Source organism: Pleurodeles waltl, chromosome 6 (assembly GCF_031143425.1).
Source record: "Pleurodeles waltl isolate 20211129_DDA chromosome 6, aPleWal1.hap1.20221129, whole genome shotgun sequence".
NCBI lineage: Eukaryota > Metazoa > Chordata > Amphibia > Caudata > Salamandridae > Pleurodeles > Pleurodeles waltl.
In genome coordinates this window covers 325820537-325846522 of record NC_090445.1, presented here as the reverse complement: position 1 = coordinate 325846522, position 25986 = coordinate 325820537, and the positions used below count along the sequence as shown (strand labels likewise).

General features: G+C 47.8%; 1 protein-coding gene across 1 annotated transcript in view; it reads right to left on the bottom strand.

Moving 5' to 3' along the window:
* IPO4 (importin 4) overlaps positions 1–25986 on the bottom strand; it is a 1872953-nt gene that overhangs the window by 1724492 nt on the left and 122475 nt on the right. The gene's annotated exons all lie outside the window — the stretch shown is intronic.

Sequence of the window (25986 nt, the reverse complement as noted above, 5' to 3'; positions counted from 1 at the left end):
CTTTTTTGGAGGTGCCCTTTTTCGCCAAAGGTGTTGCAGCCTCTGAGTGAACCTTTATTGAAAGCTTTTAACCGGGGCTTACTTGGCCTTTCTGTTTTTCTAAAGAAAGGTGTTTAGATGTTTTTTTTTTTTTTTTTTTTTAACTTTCTTTGGAGGTTCTGCAGAAAGTTTTTCTTCACTTTTAGGCCTTTTTACGTATGAGAAGTCTGAGGAGGCTTCACTCTCTTCAGCTTTTGTAGCCATAACAAAGGTCTGCCCTCTCTGTCTTTCAGGGTTTTACGACTGAAGGTGCGGCAAATCTTGCAATCTCTCACCTTAGGCATTTCTTGTGGGGGGTCATCAATATGAAGTCTTTTTCTCCCACAACTGTCACAATTTCTGAAAAGTCCTTTTTTAGTTTGTTAGGATATCCTGTCCACTGGAAATCCAACATCTCTGAGAGAAATTTTCCTGTCAGAAAAAAGAAGCTGAGCAGAGCTCAGGAAGACTCCCTTCACACGACGTGCAGCAGAACTTCTGAGGGAAACAGCCTCTGTTGGGAGTGTTCTAGAGGGTTCTGTCGCCTGATTGGTTAGAGTTCAGATTTGGTTCTTTTTTTTTTTATAAAAGAACATGGATAGGCTATTACAGTGCCTGTGTAAGCCATTGTGGCCTAGTGTACAACACTCACTGCTATGTAAATTTAAGGTTACCGTGGAACTCCCACCTAGAGACGGGGATGATTTAAGCATGTGAATCTATGAAACATCCAATACTGGGGAATAGGGATTTAACAACTATCTCTAGCACCCTTCGATGATGGATGTTGCTATGTTCCACTTGTGTGCTGATGTTAAGTTACACAAAATGTCCTAACGTTTTTCCCGAAGGTCTTTGAGCAACCAAGGCCCATTCCCAACTCCCAGTGCGTGATTTTAGAATGATGTTTCGACTCATCTGGCTTCAGCTCACTGTTCCCATATGCTACTGTTGTGTATATAATTATAATCATTAATAAGCTGTGATTGTTCTTTCAACACAAGGCAAAAAAAAAAGCACTGGAACGGTGCACGTAGGACCACTGCACATATTACAAAGGTAAAATAGCCTGTGCACTTCTAGCTCCCCCACAAAGTAGTCCATTGCTGCTTTCTCTGAAATAATAAGACTTTACACTAAGTTCTAAATAAGGGGGCAGTTTTTGTTTAATCAGAAGCTGATCAAGCTTTTTATTTCTCAACAGAACTTCGTTCTAGAGCTCCTACTTTGCAATATTCATTATTTGTTGATACAGACACTTCCTCCCATTCTAAGCAGGGTATTTAAACCTGAGAAATCCAAAAAACAGGAAGGTTCATGGGATAAAACATTTTGGAAAAATAAGCTGTCAGCAGAATTAAACTTTACTATCAGACAAGGAAGTTTTGGCTACTAGGAAATAGAGTGGAAACATTATTTACAGAGGTCAGACACTACAGAACTGCATGCAGCTGCAGAACTGTTTACTAGGAAACTCAATTTACCTTGCTCTTTTATGAATATTTTTTTGCAATAAATTATAGACCAAGTCATAGTAAGTGTAATGCTGATGCTCTCGCGTTCAAGAGAATTAACTTGAAGATGAGTGTAGAAGGCTGGCTCAGTATATGCTGTACACCTATAGTTGAGGCACCCTGTACTGAGCCCAGGCAACCCTTAGCGAAAGTGAAGGAGGTTCTAGATACCCAGAGCACTCAGAGGGGTAAATGTGAGGAGCAGCTAGGGCTTATCCAGGAGGGTGTATAGCAGTTGCAAATACCACACAGTTCAGTGAATAATATACACACAGGAAAGAACCACACCAGTGGTAGAAAAATATTCTATATTTATTTTAACATAGAACTGGCTTTGGTATATCTCCTAACTGGAACTATGATTGTACAAAAAAATACATAGAAAACGTTAGTACAGGAATGTAATAACACGTGCCCTCAGTGTAGGGGCTCAAACCATATCCTAGGAAAATGGAACACGAGAATCACTCGCAACCCAAACTACCACCAAAGGACCCTTAAGACTGGGGAAGCACAGGAACACCCAAGGTAAGTAGGATTCTCTAGATGCCCGTGTGCAGAGGTGTAATCCCGGGTTAGGTGTCCACAGGATAATGTGGGAAAGTCACGGTTGGAGTTTTGTGGATTTAGGACCCTTCACAGATGACCCCGAGAATGACTGTTGGAACAAGGGAGGTTGGATAGAGCCCCACCCTTGGATACTGAGAACAGTGGAGTACCTGCACCAGGGAGCACAGCTGCATAGTGGTGAAGTTGTGTTGGAACCTCCTGTTCAAGTCAATGGGGACCTTGGTTGTTCAGCCGCTGTTGTGACCTGTGGACCAGGTTATGGAATCGAGGCGTGGATTCCTTAAGAAGCGGACCCAGGGAAAGAGGGGACAAAGTCCAGACCACTCGGAGGTGCCTAGGCGGTACAGGAGAGCAATGCCCACCCTTCTCGGAGATGCTTTCCTATTCGACGGTGGTTGAAGAAGTGCAGCTGTGGGGTCAAAGCGATGCAGGAAGATCCCCGGAGTTGTCTACGAGGTGTCCCACGCTGAGTGTCAGATTGCAGAGGGGTCAGTAGTCAGCGAGACCCCAAAAAGCCATAGCAAATGTAGGGAAGCATTGCAAGGAGATTGCAGAATGTGTGGGTACTAGCAAGGTTGAGGCCTTTGCAGGTAGGTCAGGGCCAGCCCTCAGCAAGCAGGAGAGCCAGCAGCAATCGATGGAGCCCCCAAGCAGGACCCTCTGGCAGCAGGCCCAGGGAGTCACAGGGAGACCTCCGGAGCACAGCAAAGAGGGATGCCCACGTCGCAGGAGTTGCAGAGAGGATGTCGTTCTTGGAGCTGGAGGATGGGGCTTTTTGGAGATAGGTGGTCTTTGGACTGAAAAGCCAACAAGTCTCAGCAACAAAACAACAGACGCTGTGCATAGGGGTTCCAGCCAAGCAGCTCCAACGGGGGACCACAGACTTCTCAGTTGTAAAGACAGGTAAGACCTCTGGAGAGCCACAGAACCACCACCTGTGTTGTAGGCCTTAAAGAGTCCTTGGGACAGCAGGATGACCAAAGTGGTTGTTGATATTGAGGTGCCTGCGGGTGCAGGGAAGTGAGTCATTCACTCCAAGACAGATTCCTTCTTGCTTTCCTAAGTGCAGGCAGAGTCCTTGTGACTCTGGAGGATGCACGACTACGGAGGTTGCAGAAGTGTGGCAAAACTTAGCAACAAAGTTGCACTAGGAGCCCTCCTACTGGTTACAGTCTTGCTCTCAGTCTCAGCGAACACCAGAAGCAGTTCCGGTGTCTAGGTTGCAAAAGTGTCTTGCAGAGGAGACATGCAGAATTTAAAGTTTTGCAGATCAATCTAGGGTTCCACCCTCAGGGAAGCCCTTAAGTAACCCAGGAAGGGGGTTGGACACTTACTGCAGTGATCCACCTATCAGGCGGGGTCAGGGATGCCACCCAGCTGGACTAACCATTCAGGTTCCTAGGGGCCTCTTCTCATCATATTTCCAAGACGGCAGAATCAAGTGGCCAACTGGCAGAGCTCTGCACACCACCCTAGGGGAAGACCTGGACTGGGGGGTGGTCACTCCCCTGTCCTTTGCGTGGTTTCGCTCCACAAAAGGAGCTGGAAGCTCCTACACTACAGTAGATAAGTTTATGCAAGGAAGGCACTGAATGTGCCTTTCAAAGCAGTCTGGTGGCAATCAGAGGCATCCCAGCCACACCGCTCCTCTACAAGAAATCCTTTACTCTGCCATCCCCTGCCCGAGTTAGGCTCAGCAGCAGGATGGCAGAACATTGTCTGGGGTCAGCAGTAGCACAGGCTGGCATGCAGACCCTGCACAGCCATACTGGCAGACATGGAGGATCCCCTAGGAGCCCCCAGAGTACATGGTATAATGCAACTAGCACTGGAATTGGCATGGTTACATGATTCCAACATATTTGATACCAAACATGCCTAGGTATGGTGAAGCCATCATGTAGTTGGACATTGCGAGATGACCAATGTCAACTACATACCGTAACATGGCTTCCACACGCTTACAAAGCACAGACAATTGAGTCTGGGTTCTGTAGGGCAAACTCTGCTCATGCAGGGGTCCCCTCACACTGAGAACCGTGCACCCTGCTCTTGGGCTGAAGGGTCTACCTTAGGGGTGACATAGGATCAGAGTTCAATGACAACGATATAAGACAAACCTTATATCTGGGATGAAAGGTGCATGTACCATTTCACACAGGCTGCAACGCAAGCCTGTAGTCACGATCTGCATGGGCCTCCATGGGTGGCACAATACATGCTGCAGCCCTGGTGTACCAATGCCCTGGAAACCATATATTAGGGACTTAAATGAGTGCACTAGTATGCCAATTACGGGTTGTAAAAGTTACTTACCAACTAAAGTTAGTGGGGGGGGGAGGGGACACGGACTGGGGTTCTGGTTAGCAGGAAGCGAGTGTTCTACAGTCTGAATACACTGCCACCAGGCAAAAAGTGGGGTTAACTATGCCAGAAAGGTACTACTTTCCTACAATGTGTATAAGCTGACAGATGATCCACTATTAAGTGTGTCCCCAAGATTTCAAATAACCATTCTATTCCTTTAGTTACTATGGAATCACCGGAGTACAGTACAGAAGCACAGAAACTCAATCTATAGAAAAGGAGATATGGTGAAGATCGACATGAAAAATATGGATTATTGTTTCAAAGGAAAGCTACGTATTTATTGTAATTTCCATTAAGAAAGCAGGCTTCATGACTTTATGGCTTCAGTAATGCCTTACGTGGTAGAGGAGCTCATTAGCCACACATTTATTACCTTAGAATAGTCCATAGGTGTCAGACTGGATCTGGGAAATCTTGCAAATTACCTCTGCATGCCAATAGGTGGTATAGATCAGTTCCACGTCGGCAACATAGTCCATGCGGTGCCTAAATAGGTGCCAGCTCAGTTGCTTTTCGTGACATTTCCACACCTGAAGCACAGAGCTATGTCGGAAGTCTGATGGGCCAGTAGCCTTACCCTGAGGTGGGTCTTCTAACTGATTCAGACCAAAAAGTCCTGGAAAATCCAATGCATAAAATGCCTGTCACTACAGACCAGACTGTCAAGGCAGTAGTGTTTTGTAAATGTGTGCAGTGAAGCCCATGTAGCAGCCTGACATGTCCAAGACAGGGGCTCCGTGAGCTAATGCATTAGTTGCAACCTTGGCTCTGGTGACATGACTCTCCAAGCCCTCAGGGGGGTTGCTTCTTGACCAGAGTATAGCAGATCTCTATACAGAGCATAATCTATCTGAAGATGGTCCGTTTCTGCTCTGCTTTTCCTTTTATTGCGTGAACCCAACATAGAATTGACAATCCACCTGGAGTTCTCTGCTGTGATCGATGTAGAACAAGAACTCTCTTTTTGAGTCCAGGCAATGGAGTCTCTCCTCCTCCTTGGAAGGGTGAGGCGCAGGAAGAAGGTTGGCAGCATGATGCCTTGGTGGACATGGAAAGCTGTTACCACCTTTGGCAGAATAGAGGCACAGGTTTGGAGAACCAGTTTGTCTGGGGAAAAAGCTGGTGTATGATGGGTGCACATAGAGCACCTGTATCTCGCTAACCCTTCTGAATGAAGTTATGGCCATCAAGAACACTGTCTTGATTGTCAAGAGATGTAGATGGCAGCTATGCGTGGGCTAAAAGTGTGAGCACCAAGACAGCTAACAAACAAATTAAAGTGCAATTGAGACATAATGAAAAGGATTAGGAGGAAACACAAAGTCCTTTCAGGAACGAGTCACACCAATTGCAGTTCTTCAGTCACCACTGGAGGCCTCTTGCACTTCCCTATGATATCTGGACTGAGCCAGAATGATTTCCCTGATGCTACGCCCAATGGGATTTCAGGTCCAGCTGCAGAGCGCATATATGCCAGTGGGCATGCTTTACCATCAGGATGCAGGGGGCAATCAGACCCAGCCATCTCAGTCTCACCGAAATCCAAAATAGAGGATGACACATCAGAGTCACAGGCTGAATATCCTGGATTCACCGCTCCGAAGGGTTGGCATGAAATGGCACTGTGTCCAAAATGGCTTTGAAAAAAGGATTAATCTGAGAGGGGGACATGTGCAACTCAGGCATGCTCACAGTGAACCCCAGTGAATGCAGGAGATCTGCCAAAGTCTTGAGTTGGGCAACAACAGCCTGAAGGGAACCCACTTTCAAAAGCCAGTCTTCGATGCAGTGGAAGACTGGAACCCCTGAACTCTGCCACTGGGATGCAACCACAGCCATGGCCTTCATGAACACTAGATATGTGCCCGTAAAGCCAAAAGAGCACAGCGAAGTGAAAGTGCCTGTGGCCCACGATGAACTGCATAAAACACCTGTAGGCCAGCATGGCACATATATGGAAATGTGTGCCCCTGCTAGTCCAGAGCTACAATGAAGTCTCCAGGATCCAGGGTATACAGGACCTGAGACAATGTGAGTATTCTAAATGTAACCTTTTTCAAGTAGTAGTTCAGAGGGTGTAGGTCCAGTAAAGGATCAAGGCCTAGGTTCTATTTCCACATCTGAGATTAGCAGGAATAGCAACCACAACCTACTTCTGATGTTGCCGCCTTCTTGATAGCTCCTTTGGCCTGAAGATCCAGTACACTATCAGTCAATTTGAAGACGGTGACATGGGCAGCAGGTTATCCCTGAATGAGAGTGCATAATCCAGCTGAATAATTTAGAGCACCCAGTTGTACACTGGCATTAGGGCATGTAGTGCTGGATCGTGCTGGCGACTTCCTGCCCATGATGGTGATAGGGCATATTACACAGGTCTGAAGGCTTCAGCTGCCACAGGGTGTGGCTGACTGGACAGATCTCTGCCAAGTGTCCTACAAGGCATGTAGGAGCAGCATCCCAAAAGGACTGGTGGGCCTGCTGGCCACGGGGACTGGGCAGAAATGGATGCAGCTGTAAGCCCCTACCATTGCACGGAAGGGGTGAAAGCCAGAATGGAGCTGGTGTGGGGCCGTGGAGAGACCCAGCGACCGTGCGATGGCCACAGTGTCCTTACAGAGATCTAGCGCCGGACCTGCCTTATAGACATCCGTTCCTATCCTGCAGAAGCACTTAAGAGTTGAATTAAGTACAGAAATCAACAAAGGAAACCTCAGAGAAAACTAATCCAAGCTATAATGAAAATGTCACTTACCCAGTGTACATCTGTTCGTGGCATCAGTCGCAGTAGATTCGCATGTTCTGCAATAGCTCGCCATCTGGTGTTGGGCCGGAGTGTTACAAGTTGTTTTTCTTCGAAGAAGTCTTTCGAGTCACGGGACCGAGTGACTCCTCCTTTTGTCTCCATTGCGCATGGGCGTCGACTCTATCCTCGATTGTTTTTCCCCGCAGAGGGTGAGGTAGGAGTTGAATTGTAGTAATAGTGCCCATGCAATGGAGTGACTAAGTATGCACCTATTTAAGGTTGAGATGATACATATATAAATAATTGAAGGTAACTTCCAAACTGCTACAGGCTCCCGGGGAGGCGGGTGGGCACATGCGAATCTACTGCGACTGATGCCACGAACAGATGTACACTGGGTAAGTGACATTTTCAGTTCGATGGCATCTGTCGCTGTAGATACGCATGTTCTGCATAGACTAGTAAGCAGTTATTTCCCCAAAAGCGGTGGATCAGCCTGTAGGAGTGGAAGTAGTCTGAAATAATGTCCTTAATACGGCTTGACCTACTGTGGCTTGTTGTGCGGATAACACGTCTACACAGTAGTGCTTGGTGAATGTGTGAGGCGTAGACCATGTGGCTGCCTTACATATTTCTTGCATTGGGATGTTTCCTAGAAAGGCCATGGTAGCACCTTTCTTTCTGGTTGAGTGTGCCCTTGGTGTAATGGGCAGCTGTCGTTTAGCTTTAAGGTAGCAGATTTGGATGCATTTAACTATCCATCTAGCTATACCTTGTTTTGAAATTGGGTTTCCTGCGTGAGGTTTTTGAAATGCAATAAAGAGTTGTTTAGTTTTTCTGATGTTTTTTGTTCTGTCAATGTAATACATTAATGCTCTTTTGACATCTAATGTATGTAGTGCCCTTTCAGCTACGGTATCTGGCTGTGGAAAGAACACTGGAAGTTCCACTGTTTGATTGAGATGGAACGGTGAAATAACCTTTGGCAAAAATTTAGGATTGGTCCTTAGGACGACTTTATTTTTGTGTAGTTGTATAAAAGGTTCCTGTATAGTAAACGCCTGAATCTCGCTTACTCTTCTTAGGGAAGTAATGGCGATGAGAAATGCCACCTTCCAGGTTAGGAACTGTATGTCGCAGGAGTGCATGGGTTCAAAAGGTGGACCCATAAGTCTAGTTAGGACAACATTTAGGTTCCATGAAGGAACAGGTAGTGTTCTTGGTGGTATAATTCTCCTAAGGCCCTCCATGAATGCTTTAATGACTGGTATTTTATATAGGGAAGTTGAATAGGTAGTTTGCAGGTATGCAGATATTGCTGCAAGGTGAATCTTAATGGAAGAGAAAGCTAGGTTAGATTTTTGTAAGTGAAGCAAGTAACCCACTACCTGTTCTGGAGTTGTGTGTAATGGTTGTATTTGATTAATATGGCAGTAGCAAACAAACCTCTTCCATTTACTTGCATAGCAGTGCCTGGTGGATGGCCTTCTTGCTTGTTTTATGACTTCCATACATTCTTGGGTAAGTTGTAAGTGCCCGAATTCTAGGATTTCAGGAGCCAGATTGCTAGATTCAGCGATGCTGGATCTGGGTGTCTGATCTTTTGGTTGTGCTGTGTCAACAGATCTGGCCTGTTGGGCAATTTGATGCAGGGTACCACTGATAGGTCTAGCAGTGTTGTGTACCAGGGTTGCCTTGCCCAAGTTGGTGCTATCAATATGAGTTTGAGTTTGCTTTGACTGAGTTTGTTTACCAGGTAAGGAAGGAGAGGGAGAGGAGGAAAAGCGTAAGCAAATATCCCTGACCAGTTCATCCATAGGGCATTGCCTTGGGATTGTTTGTGTGGGTATCTGGATGCGAAGTTTTGGCATTTTGCGTTCTCCCTTGTCGCAAACAAGTCTATCTGAGGTGTTCCCCAGAGTTTGAAATAAGTGTTCAGAATTTGGGGGTGAATTTCCCATTCGTGGACCTGTTGGTGATCTCGAGAGAGATTGTCTGCGAGTTGATTTTGTATCCCTGGTATAAACTGTGCAATTAGGCGAATTTGGTTGTGAATTGCCCAATGCCAAATTTTTTGTGCTAGCAGGCTTAACTGCGTGGAGTGCGTCCCCCCCTGCTTGTTTAGATAATACATTGTTGTCATGTTGTCTGTTTTGACGAGAATGTATTTGTGAACTATTATTGGTTGGAAAGCTTTTAGTGCTTGAAAAACTGCTAGAAGTTCTAGGTGATTGATATGCAGTCTTGTTTGATGTACGTTCCATTGTCCTTGTATGCTGTGTTGATCGAGGTGTGCTCCCCACCCTGTCATGGAAGCATCTGTTGTTATTACGTATTGTGGCACTGGGTCTTGGAAAGGCCGCCCCTTGTTTAAATTTATGTTGTTCCACCACAGAAGCGAGAGGTAAGTTTGGCGGTCTATTAACACCAGATCTTGAAGGTGACCCTGTGCTTGAGACCACTGTGATGCTAGGCATTGTTGTAAGGGCCTTATGTGCAGTCTTGCGTTTGGGACAATGGCTATGCATGATGACATCATGCCTAGGAGTTGTAATACCATCTTTGCTTGTATCTTTTGTGTTGGATACATGCGTTGTATGATGGTGTTGAAATTTTGAATTCTTTGTGGACTTGGAGTGGCTACTCCTTTTGATGCGTCTATTATGGCTCCCAGGTATTGTTGTACCTTGCGTGGCAGAATTTTGGATTTTGTGAAATTGACGGTGAACCCTAGTTTGAAGAGGGTTTGTATGATATGATTTGTGTGATTTGAGCACTCTATTAAAGAATGGGCCTTGATTAGCCAGTCGTCTAGATATGGGAACACATGTATCTGCTGCCTTCTTATGTGTGCTGCGACTACCGCTAGACATTTGGTAAAGACTCTCGGTGCGGTTGTTAATCCGAAAGGCAGTACCTTGAATTGGTAATGTATTCCTTTGAATACAAACCTTAGGTATTTCCTGTGCGATGGGTGTATTGGTATATGGAAATAAGCATCCTTGAGGTCTAAAGTTGCCATGTAGTCGTGCAGCTTTAGCAATGGCAATACTTCTTGTAGTGTGACCATGTGGAAGTGGTCTGATTTGATGAAAGTGTTCACTACTCTGAGGTCTAGGATTGGTCTCAGTGTTTTGTCCTTCTTTGGTATCAGAAAGTACAGTGAGTAAACTCCTGTGTTTATTTGTGTGTTTGGCACTAATTCGATTGCATTTTTTTGCAATAGTGCCTGCACTTCTATCTCCAGGAGATTGGAATGGTGTGTTGTTAAATTTTGTGCTTTTGGTGGTATGTTTGGAGGGAATTGTAGAAATTCTATGCAATAACCATGTTGGATAATTGCTAGAACCCAAGTGTCTGTAGTGATTTTCTCCCATGCTTTGTAATAATGACCTATTCGTCCCCCCACTGGTGTTGTGTGGAGGGGGTGAGTGACATGTGAGTCACTGTTTAGTAGTAGGGGTTTTGGGGCTTTGGAATCTTCCTCTATTTCTAGGGAATTGCCCTCCTCTATATTGTCCCCGAAAACCTCCTCTATACTGTCCCTGGTAACTGGACGGTGTGGCTTGTGAGGTGCTGGCTTGTGTGCTTTGACCCCGAAACCCCCCTCGAAAGGGCGTTTTACGGAATGTGCTGTAATTCCCTCTGCTCTGCGGGGAGTAGAGTGCGCCCATGGCTTTGGCAGTGTCCGTATCTTTTTTGAGTTTCTCAATCGCTGTGTCCACTTCTGGACCGAACAGTTCTTTTTCATTAAAAGGCATATTGAGAACTGCTTGTTGAATCTCTGGTTTAAATCCAGACGTTCGGAGCCATGCATGCCTTCTGATAGTTACAGATGTATTAATTGTCCGTGCAGCTGTATCTGCAGCGTCCATGGAGGAGCGGATCTGGTTGTTGGAGATGGCCTGTCCCTCCTCAACCACTTGTTTTGCCCTATTTTGTAAGTCCTTGGGCAGATGTTCAATGAGATGTTGCATCTCGTCCCAGTGGGCTCTGTCATAGCGCGCAAGTAGTGCCTGGGAGTTCGCGATGCGCCACTGGTTTGCAGCTTGTGCTGCGACTCTTTTACCAGCTGCATCAAACTTGCGGCTTTCTTTATCTGGGGGTGGTGCATCTCCAGATGTGTGGGAGTTGGCCCTTTTCCTAGCTGCTCCTACAACGACAGAGTCTGGTGGCAGCTGTGTAGTGATGAAAACCGGGTCCGTAGGAGGCGGCTTATACTTTTTTTCTACCCTTGGTGTGATTGCCCTACTTTTAACCGGCTCCTTAAAGATGTCTTTTGCGTGCCGGAGCATACCAGGGAGCATAGGCAGGCTTTGGTATGAGCTGTGGGTGGAGGAGAGTGTGTTGAATAAGAAATCATCCTCGACCTGTTCTGAGTGGAGGCTTACGTGGTGAAATTGTGCTGCTCTAGCCACCACTTGAGAGTACGCGGTGCGGTCTTCTGGTGGAGATGGCTTTGTAGGGTATGCCTCCGGACTGTTATCTGACACTGGGGCGTCGTATAGGTCCCATGCGTCCTGATCTTGGTCACCCTGGCTCATGGTGGTGTGAGCTGGGGAGTGTGATGGAGTTTGTGCTGGTGAAACGTCAATCACGGGCGGAGGAGAGGGTGGTGGTGTAACTCTTTTCACCACTTTTGGTTGTGGTGTTTGTTCCGTCTGGAACTCCAACCTCCTCTTTCTCCTAATGGGGGGAAGGGTGCTTATTTTTCCTGTCCCCTGCTGAATGAAGATACGCTTTTGCGTATGGTCCACATCAGTTGCTTGTAGCTCTTCCTCAAACCTATGCTTCTGCATTTGGGAGGTTAGCGAGTGCTCTTCTGTATAAGAGCCTGAAGCTGGGTCGCTTGCAGTTTGTTTCGGCATCGAAACTTTGTCTGCGTGTTTTTTCGGCTCCGAGGTGACTTTTTTCCTTTTCGGGGCCGAAACCTCTCGGCGTCGATCTGTTTCGGTGCCGCTGTCTCGGCGTCGAGCCGTGTCCGCACCGGCATCACGGTGTCGAGGCTTGTCTCCAGCACTTTCTCGGTCCCGAGAAGGCTGCGTGCCGGTGTCTCGACCGGAGTCGGACGACCTCGGCACTGTTTGGGCCTTTTTCGGTGCCGACGGTCGGTCACCGAATTTATGGGTCGAGCCATGGCCTGGTGGCAGTGGCGTCCCCTGGGCCTTGTAAATGTTTCTCTGTGTGGTTTTCGACGTCTTACTCACGGTTTGTGTATCGTCGAATCCTTCGGAGTCTGAGTCTTGGATCGAGAAGGTACCTTCCTCTTCCTGTTCCTCGAACTCCCGTTGGGCTGTCGGTGCGGACGCCATCTGAAGTCTTCTGGCTCGACGGTCTCGGAGTGTTTTTCGGGACCGGAACGCACGACAGGCCTCGCAGGTGTCTTCGCTGTGCTCAGGTGACAGGCACAGGTTGCAGACCAAGTGTTGGTCTGTGTAGGGGTATTTATTGTGGCATTTGGGGCAGAAACGAAACGGGGTCCGTTCCATCGGCGTTCTTCAGCACGCGGTCGGGCCGACCAGGCCCCGACGGAGGATCGAAAAAACTACCCCGAAGGGCACCGGAGCTCTTCGATCTTCGATGCGGTGTTGAATGTAAGTACGCCGATCCCGAACGCAACAATACCGACGAAAATCTTCTGAAATTAGCTAATTTTCCGTTCCGAAACTCGGAGCGACAGGAACACGTCCGAACCCGATGGCGGAAAAAAAACAATCGAGGATAGAGTCGACGCCCATGCGCAATGGAGACAAAAGGAGGAGTCACTCGGTCCCGTGACTCGAAAGACTTCTTCGAAGAAAAACAACTTGTAACACTCCGGCCCAACACCAGATGGCGAGCTATTGCAGAACATGCGTATCTACAGCGACAGATGCCATCGAACATTGTATTCTTATCGCAACAGCAACACAGCATCAGGATATGCCATTTGTAGGAAGCTGGCCTGGTGTGTGGTGAGCACCTATGGTGTTATCACCTTATATCAGCTCCCGGTATCCCCTATTAGTAAAGTCTAGACACTGTCTAGAAAGCCAGGGCTCTCTATAGGTAGCTGTGGATGAGCAGCCAAGACTTATCTAGGAAACATGCAAAGCTTACGCAATACCACCATAGTTACACAGCACTATCACACATGAAAGAACCACACAGTGTTACAAAAATAAACGTACTTTACTATACTAACAGAAGGAGGACTTAGCAAAAAGATTGTGCAAGACCCAGACAAGAACCCAAGGGTGGATTCTGGCAGAAGAGGATCTGCAAAGGAAGGGGACCGAGTCCAGTTCCAGATGGATTGTCCGGTCATGGCAGGAGCCACTACCCACCCTTCTGTGGACGCAGGACCAGGTCAACAGGGGAAGAAGACGACCAGCTGTGCAGCGCGGGAGATGAAGAGCAGCCCCTGAAGCAACGCGTATAGTGTCCCAAGTCAGCTGTCGGGCTGCAGTGGGTCAGTGGTGCCAAAGAACCACAAACAAGCCTTGGAAAATGCAAAAGAAGAGTTGCAAGGCTGTAGAGGACCAGCAAGGCCCAGGGGATTCGACCCTTTGAGGGGAATCCAAGGTGACCCTCATAAGTCAGGAGAGCCAACAGAAGCAGTCCCAGCTCCCACAGGCAAGGTAATTCACAGTGAGGCCCAGTCAGCACACCTGAAGAGTTGTCCCATGTCGCTGGAGCAGCAGAGAGGAGACTGCTCTTGGCAGGAAAAAGTGCTTAGCCCGGGGCTACACGGAGCCTGAAGATCCCTTGGAGGAGGAGCACACATGTCTTGGGAACTGCAGGAGCCTCAGTGCACAGGGGTACTGTCCTGCAAGGGCATACTGTAGGAAAGTACCATCTTGCCTGGCATGTTACTACCATTTCTACTGTATGTATGTTTGTTTTTGCCTGTGTCACTGGGATCCTGCTAGCCAGGACCCCAGTGCTCATAAAATATGCCCTGTATGTGTTCCCTGTGTGGTGCCTAACTGTATAACTGAGGCTCTGCTAACCAGAACCTCAGTGTTTATGCTCTCTCTGCTTTTAAAATTGTCACTGCAGGCTAGTGACTAATTTTACCAATTCTGATTGGCACACTGGAACACCCTTATAATTCCCTAGTATATGACAGCTAGGTACCCACGGTATTGGGGTTCCAGGAGATCCCTATGGGTTGCAGCATTTCTTTTGCCACCCATAGGGAGCTCAGACAATTCTTACACAGGACTGCCACTGCAGCCTGAGTAACATCCACTTTATTTCACAGCCATTTTACACTGCACTTAAGTAACTTATAAGTCACCTATATGTCTAACTCTCACTTAGTGAAGGTTAGGTGCAAAGTTACTTAGTGTGTGGGCACCCTGGCACTAGCCAAGGTGCCCCCACACTGTTCTGGGCAAATTCCCCGGACTTTGTGAGTTCAAGAGTTCCATAAACTTTTTTCTCCCTCTGTCCTAAACCTTTTCTATCATGTCTGCAGTAGAACCTACTCCCACAGTTGTCAAGGCAACATATGGGAATCTAAACTTTAAAAGTTTGAGGGGTCTCTGCATTAAAAGAGATTTAGCAATTGGAAAGAATCCTACAGAAGATCTTCTCCTCAGCCTTCTCCTAGAAAGTGACCATCCCAGGATCAGGAGGTAGAGGAGGGGCGTACCCAGCCAGACTCTGAGGAGTCCCCTGAGGTTGCTGGGGGAGGGTTCTTCCAAGGACCTGTGTCAGCTATCAGGCCACCTAGTGACACTGGTAGTGGGAGGGGGGGTCACACATTAGTAGGGCACCTTTCACTCCTAAAGGCCAGGTTACTAGAGTCCAGCCAGTTAGGGACAGGTCTCTCTCTGCCAATTCCCACATTTATTCTGTGTCTCACAATTCCTAAGCCTCCCACCCTGAGGATAATGTAATGGAAAGGGAACTCAGAAAGCTGAGGTTGGAAGAGGCCAGGCTGAAGCTTAAACAGCAGCAGCTGTCCATAGACTGGGAATCTCTGGATGTAGAAAGGGAAAGGCAGAGGTTGGGGTTAGTTCCCCATGGTGGCAGCAGCAGTGTTTTTGATAGCAATCCTGTTAGAGAGCAAGATTCCAGCAACCTGCGTAAGATAGTCCCTCCTTACAAGGAGGGGGACGACATTAACAAGTGGTTTGCTACATTTGAGAGGGCCTGTATGTAACAGTTGGTCCCTCAAAGGAACTGGGCTGCTATCTTGTGGCTATCTTTCACTGGTAAGGGTAAGGATAGGCTCCTTACTCTCAGAGAAAGTGATGCTAATAACTGCAAAGTTTTGAAGGATGCACTCTTGGATGGATTTGGCTTAACCACTGAATAATACAGGATTAAGTTCAGATCCATCAGAAAAGAGTCCTCTCAATACTGGACAGACTTTGTAGACTGTTGAGTGAAGGCCTTGGAGGGTTGGTTACATGGCAGTAAGGTGACTGACTATGAAAGCCTGTATAATCTAATCCTGAGAGAGCATATTTTGAACAATTGTGTGTCTGATTTGTTGCACCAGTACTTGGTAGACACAGATCTGACCTCTCCCCAAGAACTGGGAAAGAAGGCAGACAAATGGGTCCGAACAAGAGTGAACAGAAAAGTTCATACAGGGGTGACAAGGATGGCAAGAAGGATGCTAAGTCTTCTGACAAGGGTGGGAACAAAGATAAAGTATTTATCAGGCCCACAAAAATCCTCTGGGGTGGTGGGTCCAAATCCTCTTCTCACAATCAGAAAAGGCCTTGGTGTTATTTATGTAAAGTAAAAGGCCATTGGGCAAGTGATTTCACTTCTCCAAAGAAAAACACCAAACCTCCCACCACCACAACCCCAACAGCAAACTCTAGTGTCCCTAGTAATAGCAGTGGTGGTTGGAAGTCTACTACAAATAGCCAATCAAAGGGTGTAGCTGGGCTCACTATTGGCAGTGTAGTTGGGGTTGGTCTTGTTAGGAAGACCACAGAGGTTGTTTTAGTCTCTGATGGTGGCATTGACTTCGCCACCTTGGTTGCTTGTCCCCTTAATATGGGTAAGTACAAGCAATTACCCCTAATTGACGGTGTTGAGGCCTACAGGGACACAGGAGCCAGTGTAACTATGATTATAGAGAAACTGGTTCACCCTGATCAACACCTACTTGGTCAACAGTACCAAATGGGTGGTACTGGTCTAAAGAAAGTTGTGGTAGACACTGAATTACCTATAGATTGCTTACTAGGCAATGTTTTGGAGACATCAGCTTGGGCTGAAGTTGAGTTGGAGGCTCATGCAGCAATGCTGGGCATTCCTGGGCATATTTTTGCTTTAACAAGGGCTCAGGCTAAAAAGCAAAAAGGACAGGGAAACTTGGATCCTGGAACAATGAACCAAGTGCTCCCAAAAGCTAGTGGAAGGAAGGGTAAATCCCTGACCACTATCACTCCCTCTCCAGAAGATTCCCCTTTTGAGGAAGAGGAATCCTCTCCCAGTGCAGAACCTACACCAGTTGAGCTGGCAGCAGACACTGCTGAGCTTTTGGGTGCAGGGGGGCCTGCTAGGGAAGAGCCGACTGTGGCACAGCAGACCTGTCCCACACTAGAGGGTTTGAGACAGCAAGCTGTCAAACAGCAGAATGGGGAGGTCAGTGATAGCCATAAGGTGTATTGGTAAGACAACCTCCTGTATACTGAGTCAAGGGACCCTAAACCTGGAGCTGCTAGGAGACTGGTCATTCCCTTGCAATACAGAGAGTTTCTCCTTACCTTGGCACATGACATTCCCTTGGCTGGGCATTTGGGCCAAAGTAAAACTTGGGACAGGCTTGATCCCCTGTTTCACTGGCCTCATATGTCAGGGGACACAAAAGAGTTTTGTCGCTCTTGTGTGACCTGCCAAGCCAGTGGCAAGACTGGTGGCACACCTAAGGCCCCCTTAATTCCACTTCCTGTGGTTGCGGTGCCCTTTGAAAAGGTAGGTGTTGACATAGTTGGCCCGCTTGACCCTCCAACAGCTTCAGGCATTAGGTTTATCCTGGTGGTAGTGGACCATGCCACTAGGTACCCTGAAGCCATCCCCTTAAAGACCACTACAGCTACTGCAGTGGCTAAGGCCCTCCTGCAAATCTTTTCCAGAGTGGGCTTCCCTAAGGAAGTGGTGTCAGACAGGGGTAGTAACTTCATGTCTCCATACCTCAAAGCAATGTGGAAGGAGTGGGGTGTGACTTGCAAGTTCACTACTCCTTATCATCCACAAACAAATGGTCTGGTTGAGAGGTTTAATAAAACTCTCAAAGGTATGATAATGGGACTCCCTGAAAAACTCAGAAGGAGATGGGATGTACTGTTACCTTGCCTTCTTTTCGCTTACAGGGAGGTACCCCAAAAAGGAGTGGGCTTTAGCCCCTTTGAACTCCTCTTTGGGCACACTGTGAGAGGTCCCCTTGCACTTGTTAAGGAGGGTTGGTAACAACCTTTAAAAGCTCCTAAACAAGACATTGTGGACTATGTACTTGGCCTAAGATCACGAATGGCTGAGTACATGAAAAATGCCAGTAAAAACCTTCAGGCCAGCCAGGAGCTGCACAAGCAATGGCATGACCAGAAGGCTGTCCTGACTCAGTACCACCCAGGACAGAAGGTGTGGGTATTGGAGGCTGTGGTCCCAAGAGCACTCCAGAACAAATGGAGTGGACCCCATCTCATTGTTGAGAAAAAGGGTGAAGTTACCTACTTGGTAGACCTGGGCACTGCCAGGAGTACCCTTAGGGTGCTCCATGTCAACCACCTAAAACCCTACTAGGATAGGGCTGATCTCACCCTGCTCATGGCAACTGATGAGGGACAGTAAGAAGAGAGTGACCCTCTCCCTGATCTCTTCTCCACCATTGAAGCTGATGGCTTAGTGGAGGGAGTAGTACTTGCAGATTGTCTTACTGCTAAGCAGAAAGATAACTGAATAAATCTTTTAAGTCAGTTTTCTGAACTCTTCTCACTGATATTAGGTACCACTACTTGGTATGAGCATACAATCAACACTGGAGACAGTTTACCTGTCAAAAGTAAGATTTATAGGCAGCCTGACCATGTCAGGGACTGCATTAAACAAGAGGTTCAGAAAATGTTAGACGTATGAGTGACTGAGCCTTCAGAAAGCCCATGGGCTAGCCCAGTGGTGCTTGTCCCTAAACCTCACAGTAAGGATGGTGAGAGAGATGAGTTTTTGTGTTGACTATAGAAGGCTCAACCAAGTAACCTAGACAGATGCTCACCCTATACCCAGGGCAGATGAGCTGATTGACACGCTGGCTTCTGCCAAGTATCTGAGCACTTTTGACTTAACTGCAGGGTATTGGCAGATTAAGTTATCAGAAGATACAAAACCTAAAACTGCATTCTCAACCATTGGCGGGCACTATCAGTTCACAGTGATGCTCTTTGTTCTGAAGAATGCACCTGCCCACTTTTCAAAGGTTGGTGAACACAGTCCTGCAAGGGTTGGAAGCTTTTAGTGCAGCATATCTGGATGATATAGCTGTCTTTAGCTCCACCTGGGATGATCACCTAGTCCACCTGTGGAAAGTTCTGGAGGCCCTGCAAAAGGCAGGCCTCACTATAAAGTGCCAGATAGGGCAGGGGAAAGTGGTTTATCTGGGCCACCTGGTAGGTGGGGAACAGATTGCACCACTGAAGGGGAATATCCAGACCATTATGTAGGGCTCCCCCTACAACTCAAACCCAGGTGAGAGCCTTTTTAGGCCTCAAAGGGTACTATAGGAGATTCATCAAGAATTATGGCTCCATAGCAGCCCCTCCTAATGATCTCACTATCAAAAAGATGCCTAAAATGGTCCGTATTCAGGACTTTTGAGGCAATTCTTTTCTTAGTTCCTGTACCAGCTGACACCAGGCATTCCTCCAGCACTCCGGAAAAGACTGCAGCTAAGTGACTAGTTTGCTACAGGGAGTTTTTTCTTTCAGCGCCGCACTTTCCTAAAACAGCTGGTGTATTTCAGACCTCATATTTTGGTAGAGTGCTTATCTTAAAGAGACAAATGCATTTCTGAACATTCTACATTATTATTGTAGTTACTTGCCTAAATGTGCTTCAGGAAATCTGCTTGAGCTCAAGTACTACAAAAAGTGACAGGGCAATTTTAAAAGAGCATTTACGTGACTTTTCTCTAATAGCATAACTCTTGCATTTAAATTGTGTCATTCATGCCTGTGTTTCAGGTTTGAGGAATTTGCTTTTTTAAGGGGTTTTCACACACACACACAGTGTGCCACCCTAACTGTTTGAACCCAGAGTGGACATTTCTCTTTCTTGGATTGCTTTTGTTCCTTTTAGTTTAACCCTATGCATGCAAGAAAGTTATATGTGGTATAATTAATGCCCTTGTTTGTCTTTCTTGTGCATGATAAGTGCAACCACAGTTCTAATTGTAGTGTGCAACAGTGAATCTCTGTGAAGCCAGCCCTAGTGTTGCAGTACTTATTGTTATGGTACTCAGTTTGGTTTTTTTGGTAATGCAGTGTTAGTAATTGTGCCAACAGTTATTATCTAAGAAAAGTGTTGGAGCATTCTGGTGTTCTTCTACCGCTTCCGTGCCCATATTAGAAAGAGATTCAGTTTCAAGGAAGTTGAGTGCACTAACTCTACTATCACTCTGTCAACAACAACCTGCTCCCCCCGAAGATACAGGGTGCCTGCATGGACTGACAAGACGTGGCAGTGTTTTGTCTCTTTCTTTTCCACTCCCCCTTTCCTTTTGGGACACCTGCCGGGGTTTCTGTGTCCACCAGGATGTGCTGAGAGGTATTCCAGGAGGTCGGGGTATACCATCGCCCCTGCAGACATCCTGCTTTTCGGGTGAGTGGCCCCACCTCGACAACTGGCACCATACCCCTATGACCTCCAGGATACCATCATGCTCCAGAGGTGACTGTTGGGTGACAGGTAAATATATTTTTACAGTGACATGAAGAACAAACTAGAAACATGTATATAGTGCTGCATACAAGATTTGTCCGGGGAGAAGGTGGGTTGCTTATGACTAATGAGGATTCCCCTGGAAGAGAACTAGGATCAGGTAAGTAACTTATCCTTCTCTTCCAAAAGATCCTAATCAGAAGTCATGAACACTGAATGTAATAGCAAGCCAATCCCATACTCCTACGGATGAAGGAAGAAACAGTATCAATAAATATCATTGTTATTAAAAAAGATTTAAGGAGGCCTGCCCTACTTGGGTGTCTGCCTTAGTTTGTGAATCTAGGCAATGTCTTGTGAAAGTATGTACTGATCTCCTAGAAGCAGCTTTGCAGATTTCAGAGATGGGAACATTATTCAATAGGGCTGCTGTTGCCGCCTTTCCACTTGCAGAGTAGGCTTTGGGCCTGGAAAGCAATTGTTTGCTGGCTAACTGGTAAATTAACATAATGCAAGAAGCTAGCCATCTGGAGATGGTTTGTTTAGAGAAAGCGACGCACATCCTCATAGGACCATAGTTTACAAACAGGCGATCAGACTGACTGATGTCTTTGGTTTTGTCCAGGTAAAATGTTAGTAATCTCTTGAGATCTAAAGAGCATAATGCTCTTCCTGCTGGTGAGGATGGATTTCGAAAGAACGAAGGGAGTGAAATTGTCTGGTTAAAATGGAAATCAGACACTATCTTGGGGAGAAAACTGGGATGAGTTCTCATCACTACCCTGTAAGGCTCTTTGGTACAGGGAGACTGATCTTCACCGACTCTGCTTGCCCAAGTAATTGCCACAAGAAAAGCAGTCTTCCAGGTAAAGTGCTGTGAGGAACCCTTAAGTTTAGGTTCGAAAGATAGACCCATGAGTTTTGAAAGTACCACATTCAAATCTGAAGAGGGGGAAAGTGTAGGAAAGTCCCCTTTTTCTGGCATGCTCCCCCCACTTTTTGTCTGATGTCACTGTGCTGAGATTGTTTTCACTGGGATCCTGCTATTCAGGAGCCCAGTTATTGTGCTCTCTCCAGCAAATTTGGCTGTTTTGGTACTTCATACACCCCATGTAGGAAAGTACCCTCTTTTTGGCATGGTTAACCCCACTTTTTGCCTGCTGTCAGTGTGTTTTGACTGTGTTCACTGGGATCCTGCCAACCAGGACCCCAGTGATGTCACTGTGCTCTCTACCTCTAAATGTGGTTACTTAGGACTTATCACACCCCACAATTGGCATACTGGTGCCCTCGTATAAGTCCTTAGTACATGGCGCTTAGGTATCCAGGGCATTGGGGCACCAGAGGTTCCCCCTGGGCTGCAGCATGCATTGTGCCAGCCCATGCAAAATGTGTCTGCAGGCATGCCATTGCAGCCTGCGTGAAAAAGGGCATGCACCCTTTCACTACAGTTCACTGCACCAGGACACTTGATTCATCTATCTTCAATCCAAGGTGGGCAGAGGTCCCTGGGAGCATCTTAGTGGCCAGGGCAGCCAGGTGACATCACAGCCCCCTCCTCATGGGTGGTCACCCCGCTAGGTGACCAATCCCCTTCCCTGGACTATTTAGGGTCTTCCTCTCGGGTGGGTCCTCAGATTTGATGTGCAAGATTCCAGCAGGACTCCTCTGCATCGTTTACTTCATCTTCTGGCCACCAGGACTGAAACTAGATCCTCCAGGAATCGGCAATCTGCAACTCCAGCAATGACTTCGCTCTGCAACATTGTTTCTCCGGCTCCTTCCAGCAACTGCAACATTTCCCTGGCTGTGCATCCTCTGAGGGTGACATGTCCTCAGCCTGCACAATAAGTAAGAATGAATCTCCCTTGGAGTGATGGAGTCACTCCCCTGCATCCGAAGGCAACAAATATGACGACAACCAGCTGTGTGGATCCTCTCTCCTATTGAACTGTGTGGATCGCGCATCATAGGCGGAGGTCTGGAGTGGTCCCCTTGGTCCTCTCTACCAGCTGTCCAACTTGGGAGATGGTAAGCCCTTGCTTCTACTTGCAGGACAGTACCACTGTGCACCGCTATTACTGCAGCTATAAAAGCTTGTTTGCTCCTCCCCCAAAGGATCTTCAGGCTCTGTGTAGCCCCGTCTCCCAGCACTCCTTTCCTGCACAGTCTCCTGCCTGCTAATCCAGCGACGTGGGACTCCTCTTCAGGTGTGCTGCGTGGGCCTCACTGTGACTTCTGTGTTTGCCACCCGTGTGTCACCTGTGGGGGCTGCCTCCTCTTCTTGTGACTCTTCCAGCTGCTGAGGGTCACCTTACATTTGCCAAGGCTTGTTGGTGGTTTTCCAGCACCACTGACCGACTGCATCACGACCGCTGACATGGGACATCACTTGCATCACTTCTGGAATGCCTCCTCTCCTTCCGTGCTTCACTACTGACGTTCTTCACCACTGACCTGGTCCTGCATCCACAGAAGGGTGCATTGTGGCTCATGCCGCAGCCGGACACTTCAAATCGAACTGGACTTGGTCCCCTCTCTTTGCAGGTCCTATTCTTTCAGGATCCACCTCAGGCTTTTTTCAGTCTTGTCTGGGTCGTGCAGTCTTTTTCCAAATCTCTCTTGGGGGTTTGGGTAAAAACCAGGTACTTACTTCTTCTCTCCTGGTGGCTGGGGGGGCACCCTGGTACTTCCCTTTTGGTGTTCCCAATTCCTCCAGCTCCCTTCTCCTGATTCCACATCCTGGGTGGGGGGACTGCCTTTCACATTCCACTTACTTAGTATATGGTTTGGTCTCCCCCTTGGGCCCTCACCATTTGCTATTATTTTTACTATTTGCTATTGCATTCTATGCTAATCACTGACTTCTAATGTGTACATAATACTCTGTTCACTCACCTCCTAGTGGAGTATTGCCTATACAGTATTTTAGTATTTGTGTTACCATATTAAAGTACCTTTATTTTGTATACCACTGTGTGGTTCTTTCATGTGTGTAAGTGCTGTGTGACTAAAGTGGTATTGCATAAGCTCTGCATGTCTCCTAGATAAGTCTTGGATGCTCATCCACAGTTACCTCTAGAGAGCCCTGGCTTCCTAGACACTGCCTACACCTCACTAATAGGGGATAACTGAATCTGGTATACGGTTATAACACCACAGGTGCTCACAACACACCAGGCCAGCTTCCTACACCCCACAATTGGCTTACTGGTGTACCCCTGTAAGTCATTGGTAGATGATACTTCGGTACTCAGGGCACTGATGCACCAGGGGTCTCCCATTGGCTGCAACATGTATTATGCCTCCCATGAGAGCCCATGCAAACTGTCTCTGCAGGCCTGCCATTGGCAGTCTGCGTGAAATGGTGCATGCACCCCTTCAGTGCTGGCCACTACAGCAGGTCACCGTGAGTCACCCTATGGTAGGCCCTTGCAGCCAAAAGGGCAGGGTGCAGGCCCCTGTGTGTGTGTGTGTGTGTGTGTGTGTGTGGGCACCCCTGCATGAACAGAGGTGCCCCTACAAACTCCAGTACCAATTCCCTGGACTTCGTAAGTGCGGGGAAGCCATTTTATCAATGTACTCGCCACTGGTCACTTTACCTGTGGTACAGCTACATAATGGTAACTTCGAACCTGGGCATGTTTGGCATCAAACATGTCAGAATCATACCCCACTACTGATTCCAGTATTGGTCGCATGATGCCACGTGCTGGGGGGGGGGGGATCTTGATGTTCCACAGAGGATCCCCTTGTTCTGTTCCTATCAGTCTTCCAGGGTCTGCGGGCAGCCCGCGCTGCTGCACCCCCCCAGACACGACTCTGCCCTACTGCTGCATGACCAGTTCGAGCAGGGGACAGACAAAAGGATTTCCTGTAGGAGAGGGGTGCTCCTCCTCTTTGGAAATAGAAATTAATGTGCTGGGAGAGGTAGCCTTCCAGCACCCCCGGACTGCTTTGAAGAGCACATTTGGTGCTCCTCTAGGTGGTCACTTGGTTCTGCTATCTTGAACCCAAGATGTGTAGAGGCCTCTGGAAGCATCTGCCTCGGTAGGCGGACTGACGTCAGTGACCCCTCCTGATAGGTAGTCGGCCCAGAAAGTGACCAAACTTTCTGTTTGGGCTATTTAGGGACTCCCTTGAGGGTAGGTCCCCAGATTCATCGTACAAGATACAGAAAAGGCCATCTTCTGCTCCTGGCCTCTGGAACCACTGCTGGGCTGAACAGGAACTGAAGAAGACTGCACCGCCTGGGAGGACTTTTCTTTGCAACATTGTTTCTTCAGCTACTGTCAGCATTCTGCAACATTTCCACAGCTGTGCATCCTCTAGGGTCGATAGGACTTCAGCTACACCCACCAAGAAGCAAGAAGGAATTTCCCTTGGAGTAAAGGACTCACTCCCTTGCAACAGCACTTAAGGCAATGATGTCCAGCTGGTGGGATCTTCTATCCATCGGATCTGCAAAGATTCTCCAACACAGGTGGTGGATCTGAGAGATCCAATGGGTTCTCGCTGCCTTCTGTCCAACGTGGGAGACGGGAGCCCTTGTCTCAGCCATTTGGACAGAACCCCTCTACACCACAACAGTTGCACCAACCAAGGTTTGTGGACTCCTGCTCCGAGGGATCTTCAGGCTCCAAGTAGCCCCAGCCCCCCGGCCAGTCTCCTCTCTGCAGCTCCAGCAAGGTGTGTGCTGACTGGGCCTTACTACGACTTACCGTGCCTGCTGCCAGTGGGTTGCTCGTGGGGGCTTCAACTGCTTTTTCTGGCTCTCCTGCATCCTGAGGGTTAGCCAGACTTCCCTCCAAGGGTCGAGTCCCTAGGTCATTGCTACTCCTCCAGTCCTCCACAGCTCTGCAAAACGTCCAACAGCTCCTTATGCATTTGCATGCGTTTGTTGGTGGTCCTTCTGACCACTGACAAGTCTGCAATCCAGCGACTGTTGAGGGACAGCTCATAGGCGACTTCAGGGGCTCCTCCTTAGCTCCTGGACCCCGCAGCTGGACTTCATCCATCACTGTCGACCCTCAGCTACAGAAGAGTGGGTATTGCCTCCTGCCCCAGCTAGGCACTCTGGCGTGGTCTTGGCACTGTCCCAGTCTTTTGCAGGTCCTCCTCACCCAGAATCCATCCTTGGGTTCCACCGGTCTGGTCCGGTTCTGCATTCGTCAATCACAATGTCCTATTGCCAGCCTATGGGAAAAACTGGTAAATTACCTCTCTGCACCCGGCTGCTGGAGATCTTCTAGGTACTTACTTTGTGGGGTTGCACTCTTCCCCAGCCCTTGTCTAACTACTCCATACATTCTGGTGGGGGAACCCCCTTTTGCATTCCATTTTTTCAGTATATGGCTTGGCCCCCCTATAGGGCCCTTGCTATTTTATGGCATTTCCTAATACCTACCTGTACATAATTCATGGGGTCCTGTCCAGGAAGAAGCTAACAGCTATCTGCGGGTCAAGACGGTGAAGTCTTTCTTCCTCCGTTGGATGTAGAAAGGGACTTAATGCTCGAAGTTTAATGGACTGGGCTGGGGGGGGAGGGGGGAGAAGGGGAAGTAAGGAAATTACCCTTACACCTATCACCATTGGGTGTAATCTGTGCCTCTCACTGGATCACCCAGAGGCTACCTGTAAGGCTTTTTTTAATCAAAGAAAACTCTTCGAGGCCGACGAGCTCGAAGGTTGGAGATGCCACGCAGCTCTCCAGAAAGCACCCCTGACCTTTTCGGGAAGAACATGCACAGGAAGAGACACAACAAGAAGAAGCCATCTCCATCCAAGATTCTGATTCAGGTATACAATCTGACATCGAGAGCCAGGAGCTGATGTTGGCACAGTAAGTAGTGCAGCCCCACGTCCACCCACAAAAACTCTGAG